The following is an 8,037-nucleotide window of genomic DNA, read 5'->3' as shown; positions in this document are numbered from 1 at the left end:
GACCAGCCTGGGCAATTTGGCAAGACCTCATCTCTACAATAAATCAAAAAAATTAGCACATGCCTGTAGTTCAGTAACTTGGAAGGCTGAGGTGGAAGGATTGTCTGAGACCAACAAGTCAAGACTTTGGTGGCTGTGGCCATGCCACTGCACTCTAGCCTCGGTGACAGAGTGAGACTCTGACTCAAAAAATAAAATAAGATAACATTGTGCAGAAATAGTCTTATTATATATGAACTTAATGTGTCATATAGTAAAGAAATGAAATACTATTCCAAAATGCTTATAAATGTGGGGAAAATAATTTTAATTACTTTTCCTATTACATATCAAAACAAATTCCAGATGAATTACAAAGTAGGTGTAAAATATTAAACAATGGGAAAATGAGAAGAAAGTGGAATTGAATATGTAATAAACCTCTGGAGAGTGATTGTTTTTATATTTAAAAGCAATAAAAAAAAGAAAGGAAAATATGAACGGATCCTTAAAAATTAACCACAATGAATAGACAGAATGAGAAAAATCTGTAAAGACTACTAAGAAAAAAGATCTAATATCTTTATATAAAGAGTTCACACAAGTTGGTAAAATTACTTCATTAGCAACCAAAGAAATGCAGACTAAAACAATAATAAAATGTCAGTTTTCACTTAAGAACTTGGTAAGTATTTTATTTTATTTTATTTTTTGAGTTGGAGTCTCACTTTGTCACCCAGCCTCGACCTGCTGGGCTCCAGTGATCCTTCCACCTCAGCCTTCCAAGTAGCTGGAACTACAGGCGCACGCTACAACACCCAGCTAATTTTTTTATTTATTGTAGAGATGAGGTCTCACCAAGTTGCCCAGGCGGGTCTCGAACCCGCGGGCTCAGGCAATCCACTCACCTCAGCCTCCCAAAGTGCTGGGATTACAGGCTTAGCCACCAAGTCCGGCTGGAACTTGGTAAGTATTTTAAACAATCATATCAAATAAACAAAGCTATTATAAATAGGTCCTGTCACGAATCACTTGAGTCTTGATAAGCTTCTACCCTTTGGCCCAGTAATTCTAAATCCCCATATCTATAAATATATCTGAGGAAATAAGACTAATGCTCAAACCAAGTGATTCTGCTAAATATGAAGTTTCACTAGTTACGGAAAATAGCTTTGTGAAAACATGAGGGAAACATTAAAGCTTTGAAACAGAAAGCAGCCAGTAAGGGAGGTTGGAGATGGAGAATGAATATATCTAAGGAAAAGGAAAACAACAGTTTTGTAAACATTTAGAGTCAGTGAAGTGAAGAGGTTTGAGGAAAATTAGAGATTGAATTTTTTTATAGTCTCTTTTGTCATTTTCAATGTTTTGTTGTTTTAATTGCCATGTTTGTAATGAATGGACACATTTTTAATCCTGCTTCTCTTGACAAATGCATCACTAGTGCTATACTTTTTCTTTTCTTTTCTTTTCTTTTTTTTTTGAGTCAGAGTCTCACTCTATTGCCCAGGCTGGAGTGCAGTGGCATGCTCATGGTCACCGCAGCCCCAACCTGCTGGATTCAGGCAATCCTTTTGCCTCAACCTTCCAAGTAGTTGGAACTACAGGCATGTGCCAACATGCCCAGCTAATTTGTTGTTGTAGAGACGAGGTCTCACCAAGTTGCCCAGGGCTGGTCTCGAACCCATGGGCTCAGGCAATCCTCTCACCTCAGCCTCCCAAAGTGCTGGGATTATAGGCTTCAGCCACCGTGTCCAGCCTATACTTTTTCATTGTCAGTGGCCAGGACATTAGAATTTCTACTTTTCTTCCTTCGATTCTGCATCTGGTTCACTTATTCTGTTTTCTTCAACGACTTGTTAATATTCCTTGGATTTCAGTTTCCTTCTCTGTAAAATAAAAACAATAAAACTAAATTATACTGTTTTTCCTAGCTGTCTCACAGGAATAATTAGTGTCTTTGATATCCTTGATGTTTCTTTTTAAGAGGACTGGCAGGAAAGTCTCACAAATATGCACACAACGTTGGTCTGCACAACATTGGTCCCTGTTTTCTCTTCAGTCCCTGCATTATCAAATATACAAGTAAGAAGTCCAAAGCTGTTAATCTCCCCTGTTAACCGTTTGAAATGTGGTACAGGTTTAATTTTAGTAAGTCATTGATTGCATATAGATGCTAATTTCTTTTAGTAGTTCCTAGTTTCTTCAATATTTAAGGCCTTTCATGGAATTCCTTGCATGTCTCTTTCCCACTATTTCCTCAGCTGCCAACCTTTCCTCACCTGGACTGGAAAGGTCTCCTATATAACCATGCTGTAAAGGCAGGTGTGGTGGCTCACATCTGTAATTCCAGCATTTTGGGAGGCAGAGGCGTGAGAGGATTGCTTGAGCCTAGAGGTTCGAGACCAGCCCGGGCAACTTGGCAAGACCTCGTCTCTACAATAAATAAAAAAATTAGCTGGGTGTGGTAGTGTGTTCCTGTAGTTCCAGCTACTTGGAAGACTGAGGCAGAAGGATCGCCTGAGCCCAGCAGGTAGAGGCTGCCGTGGCAGTGAGCATGCTATTGCACTCCAGCCTGGGCGACAGAGTGAGACTCTGACCAAAAAAACAAAAACAAAAACAAAACAAAAAACCACGCTGTAATTCTCAGTGTGCAGCACTTGTACATGTGTATATTTACAAAATATATCAGTTTGCTCCTCCCCTATCTTTGTCTTCAAATCAGAGATCACTACTACATTCCCACTTAAAGGTTTAACCAGCTCTGGGGTGGGCATGAGGAGCCCTAATTTGTAGCATTTGCCAATTTCTATAATGTAAACACTTACCCATGTCCAATTTGAAGCTACTGACATAACATCCGTGAACACTTAGTTGGGAAAAGAGGCATGGTAGCACATCATTATATAGAAATTTTACCATACAGATACAATATACGTAAATAATTTCAAGAACCTACACAATGGTAAAATGTAGTGAAATAATCAGGAAGTGATGAGTTCCAAGTATTTTTCCCTTCTTTTTTTAAGTACAGGGGACTTTATTGATGGCACATAACAAGGTGGGGCTCCTTAGGCCTTTCCCATTCTTTAAAGGGTCTGGAATGGGAAACTGTGAGGAGGGGAGATTCTTAGTGTGGCGGGGACTCCCAAGGAGCTGAGGGCCTCTGTTTCTCTCTCATGCTATCATTGGCGCTGGTGGTCTGGGAGCTCTTACTCCTTGGTGGCCATGTGGACCATAAAGTCCACCACCCTGTTGTAGCCAAATTCACTCTCACACCAGAAAATGAGCTTGACAAAGTGGTCACTGAGGGCAATGCTAGCCCCAGCATGTGGAATGTGGAAGAGTAAGCGTCACTGTTAAAGTCAGAGGAGACAACCTGGTGCTCAATGCAGCCCAGGATGCCCTTAAGAGGGCCATTGGATGGGTGCTCCACCACCTTCTTGATGTCATCATATCTAGCAAGTTTCCCCATACATCAGGTAAGGTCCACAACTGACACATTGGTGGCCATGTCAATAAACTTCCCTTTTAGCTCAGGGATGACCTTGCCCACAGCCTTGGCAGTGCCAGTATATGCAGGGATGATGTCCTGGAGGTCCCTGTGGCTGTCACTTCACAGTTTCCCAGAGGAGCCATCTGCCATCTTCTGGGTGGTAGTGATGGCATGAATTGTGGTCATGAGTCCTTTCATGATGCCAAAGTTGTCATAGTTGACCTTGGCCAGGGAACTAAGCAGTTGGTGTTATAGGAGGCATTGCTGATGATTGTGAGGTTGTTTTCATACTTCTCATGGTTGATGCTCATTACAAACATACGAGTATCAGCAGAGGGGACAGAGGTGATAACCCTTTTGGCTCCCTACTCTAAGTAAGCCCTAGCCTTCTCCAAGGCAGTGAAGATGCTGGTGGACTCCACAACATAATTAGCACTGGCGTCACGCCATTTGATTTTGGTAGAATCTTGCTCCTGGAAGATGGTGATAGGATTTCCACTGATGATTAACTTCCTGTTCTCAGCCTTAATGGTCATGGAACTTGCCGTGGGTCGAACTGTACTAGAACAAGTAGACCATGTAGTTGAGGCAACAAAGAGGTCATTGATGGCGACAACATCCATTTTGCCTGGGTTAAAAGCAGCTCTGCAGACCAGGTGTCCAATACAGCTAAATTAGTTTACTCTGGATTTCACCTTCATCATGGTTTCTCAGGAATGTGGCTAGCTCTGCACGAGAAGATGTGGCTGTGTGTCAAACAGAAGGAACAGAAAGGCCTTTTGTTTTTAATATAATTTACCAGCTGTACATTTATATAATTAATTTTAAATAATAACTGTGTTTAATATCTGACTTGCAACATTCTGAAAATTTAGCAGCTTGGTTCTTGCACGAGTCAGCTCTAGAACTGGCCCTAAAGTTTGGAACCAAAACCTAGTTTAGTAACTCTAACAAGTCATTCTTGTATCTAGAGCAACTCTGATCCAACATACACAGAAACTAGATTTGGATTAGATTTTCAGTAGTCACTGAACATTCCAATGTGTCTTGCATTGCGCTAGGCTATAAGGACGCAAGGAAAATAAGGACTCCTCCCACAATTTTCCCTATGTCAATGAACAGCATCTCCATTTTTCCCGTTTTTCAGGCCAAAGATCTTGGTGTTACCTTTGACTCTTCTTTATCTCTCATATTCTATCTGAAGTCCATTAGCACATCCTGATGGCTCTACCTTCAAAATATATCCAGATTTCAACCACTTCTTCCTCTTCCACACTACCAGCCTGTGTGAGCTACTATGCTTAACTGGATTATTGCAATAGTATCCTAAATGCTCCAGTCTCAGAGCAAAACTCAGCTGAGCCTTTGAAGCTGTAAGTAAGGTTATGCTTTTTCTTTGTTCAATACTTTCCCATCACATTCAAAGTAAAAGCCAGTGTCCTTAAAATGGCCTATAGGGTCCAACATTATTGGTGTATCTCCTTATCTCTTTGACATTATCTATTACTTTTCCACTTTCCTCACTGTGCTCCAACTGTGCTGGCTTCCTTCCTGTTTTTCAAATGTGCTGGACGGGATCCTGCCTCATAGTCTTTGCATTTGCTGTATTTTCTGCCTAGAACATTCTTCCCTGGATATCTTCATGACTCTTTCCCTCCCTCTTGTCTTGTTCAAGTCTTTACTTATGTAACACCTGAAATGAGCCTTCCCTAACCACCTTGTTTAAAATTGCAACCCCATTCTTCACCCACAGTCTTCCTCACTTAAATTTTCTCCATAGACTTATTTCCACTGATGTACTATATATCTTATTTATTTGCTTGTTGTCTGTCCCCCAACTAGAATATAAGTTGTACAGAATCAGAGACCTTTGCCTGTTTTATTCACTCCTGATTCCCTAGTGTCTAAATAGTGTCTGGCATATAGAGGTACTTAATACATATTTATGAAATGAATGTATTTATTGAATGAAAGGTCTGTCTTCAAGGAGTTTACAGGTTTTCTGTGGGGACCTTTTGTAACCAAAGTAACAGGATTTCCTGTCTTTGGACTCCAGTTTCCTAGCGACTAATTTCTAACACTTGTTTCCAGGCATCTATAGTTATGACCTGCCTACAAGAATTTCTGTCAGTTACCAGCCCCTACCGTATATCATGGGTCTTACTTGGCTGGTATTTTTGGTACTCATGTTCCTCTATTTCTTTCACCCCACAAATTGATCTTTTCATTTCAGTCTCATCTTTGAGTTAATACTAATGTTTGGGTCTGATAATATTTTCACGGTTTGAGGTTTGGATCCAACAGTACTCTAATGTGACAAAGAGATTGCATAACAAAACACATTATCATCACAATCTTCAAAAATTAAAATGGGCATTGTAAGGATAATGATTCTTTCAGCAATTGGATAGGATATGCCTTATTATCTCTTGCTTCTTCTATTATCTAAATGAGATAGGTGAGTATCTCTATAACTTTCTTAGGTTTGACACATACGCAAAACTAAACAGATTAGAAGCTGTCAAATATCGTGAGATTTTAAGATCCCACAGTACCTATACATTTTTCTCAAGCACTTTGCAAAAATTCTGGAATAACTAGGATCAACTAGTATCCTCATTTGTTAGCTGATATTTGCTACCTAGACAACATGGCAATAGACAGCTTTGAAATAATAAGCTGCCTCTTAATTGGAGATAATAATGTGAATCAGAATTTTTAACTGCCAACAATCTTGTGGAATAAATTTGTTTTCCTGAAGTATATTCTCTGTAGCCCATTCTATTTCTGCAAATGTTCTGCAAAGAATGATAGTATAAATAGTAATCTTTTCCAAATAGAATTGGTTTGGCTCAAAAGCAGGGAGTGCTAAGTACCTAAAAATGTCAGTAGAAATAATAGAAAGAACATTTCTCTTTATATAGAAACATTTTAGAGCGATCAAAAAATCTTTTATAGCATTGATATCATTTTCCTCATCATTACTGCATTTCTGTGAGGGAACTGGGGAGAAAGAGGAGCAGATAATATATCATATTTTTATAAATAAAGAAACTAAGTTACCAAATCAGACAATTTCTTGTCTACAACTACAATGGTATGTCTATTGCAGAAACGAGACTTTGGCATCCTCTTTTTGTTAATTTATGAGATATTTTCCCCCAGATTATTCTGCACTGCTGATATAAGTGAGATCCCAAGTAATAATAGAAGATGGCCAGGGCAGAGTAATGGTAGTGAGCCAGAGCTAGAACTAAAAATGGAGTCCAAGCCTCCTAACTCCTTGTTCATTGATTCTGCCATTAAGCTGAAAGACTAAATTACTGAACTTCAACAAAAAATGTCAGCCTAATGCTATAAGAGACTAACTAGCATGAGTTCAGTTAACGTTTCGTTATAGATGAGCAGAATAATTCATTTTTCAGCTTACCTAAGGGTAAAAGAATCTCAAATTGAAATTCATTTTGTACATTGTTTTTTCTTCTATTTTGGCATTTACTTGTATTGCGTAAAAGGATCTTGGTTGACTGAAGCTTGTTAGCAGTCAGAAACAAAAAGACATTACAAGTTGAAAACAATAATCTCTTTGCCTGAAGAAGGTATGAATCAGCAAGCTGGAGAGCTCAGGTTTTCAGTGGGTTGGCTAATCCATTGTGTCAGTCTGAAAGGTAACGTGGTCCATTTCAAGTTCTGAGAATAGACCCAGGGAGGAGAGGAGAAAATAGAAGAAAAGGAGGGGGGCCATCTTTTGTCCTACATTTAAGACATCTGTTGCTTAACCTTGCAAATATGGATGAATGAGACTAGTCATAATTCAGAAGTCAAGAGGTTTTTTCCATCAAATTTGAAAAAGATTTAATAGGCCAGGCACAGTGGCTCATGTCTGTAATCCCAGCATTTAGGAGTGCAGGAGTTCCAGACCAGTCTTGGCAACATAATGAGACCCCATCTCTTCAAAACATCAAAAAATCAGCTGAGTATGGTGGCACATGCCTGTAGTACCAGCTATTTGGAAGGTTGAAGTGGAAGGATCTCCTGAGCCTGGGAGGTCGAGGCTGTATTGAGCCGTGATGATGTCACTGCACTCAGCCTGAGTGACAGAGTGGGATCTGACTCAAAAAAAAAAAAAGCCATTGTCTTGCTAGACTCTGGTGTGGCCTTATGCTCTTTGAGCTATGACCGTTGCCATGCTTCCTGGCTTTGCCCCACTACCACTACCTTGGAGAGGTGAATCTTCTCTCTCTCTCTAATTTACTTTCAAATAAACTATATTTTTAAATCTAAACAAAATTCCAAAGATGTAATACAATGACAAGAGTTTTCATTATATAAACTGATACTTGGTACCCTTCCCTTCTCAGGCATACAATGTATTTTCAAAGGCATGGGCAGTTTGCCCACTGAAAGGGATATAAAGCTCACATAGATTTCTTTAAACATGAAACTTTTCATATAAATCAGGATTCCAGAAAGGTAGGGACCAAATGAATAAATATCTCATTTCCTCGAAATTATTTTCTAAGGTTTTGTCTTTTTGTTTTTACAGCAAATTAGAAAATGGA

General features: G+C 39.3%; 1 pseudogene; it reads right to left on the bottom strand.

Moving 5' to 3' along the window:
* Positions 1-3,191: 3,191 nt before the first annotated feature.
* On the bottom strand, positions 3,192-5,703 carry LOC103253815 (annotated as a pseudogene).
* Between the last annotated feature and the right edge of the window lie 2,334 nt (positions 5,704-8,037).

Source organism: Carlito syrichta, unplaced genomic scaffold (genome assembly GCF_000164805.1).
Source record: "Carlito syrichta isolate Samal-C Ts95f unplaced genomic scaffold, Tarsius_syrichta-2.0.1 Scaffold254036, whole genome shotgun sequence".
Classification (NCBI taxonomy): domain Eukaryota; kingdom Metazoa; phylum Chordata; class Mammalia; order Primates; family Tarsiidae; genus Carlito; species Carlito syrichta.
Note: the sequence above shows the minus strand (reverse complement) of the source record. Positions and strands in the feature narration are given on the sequence as shown.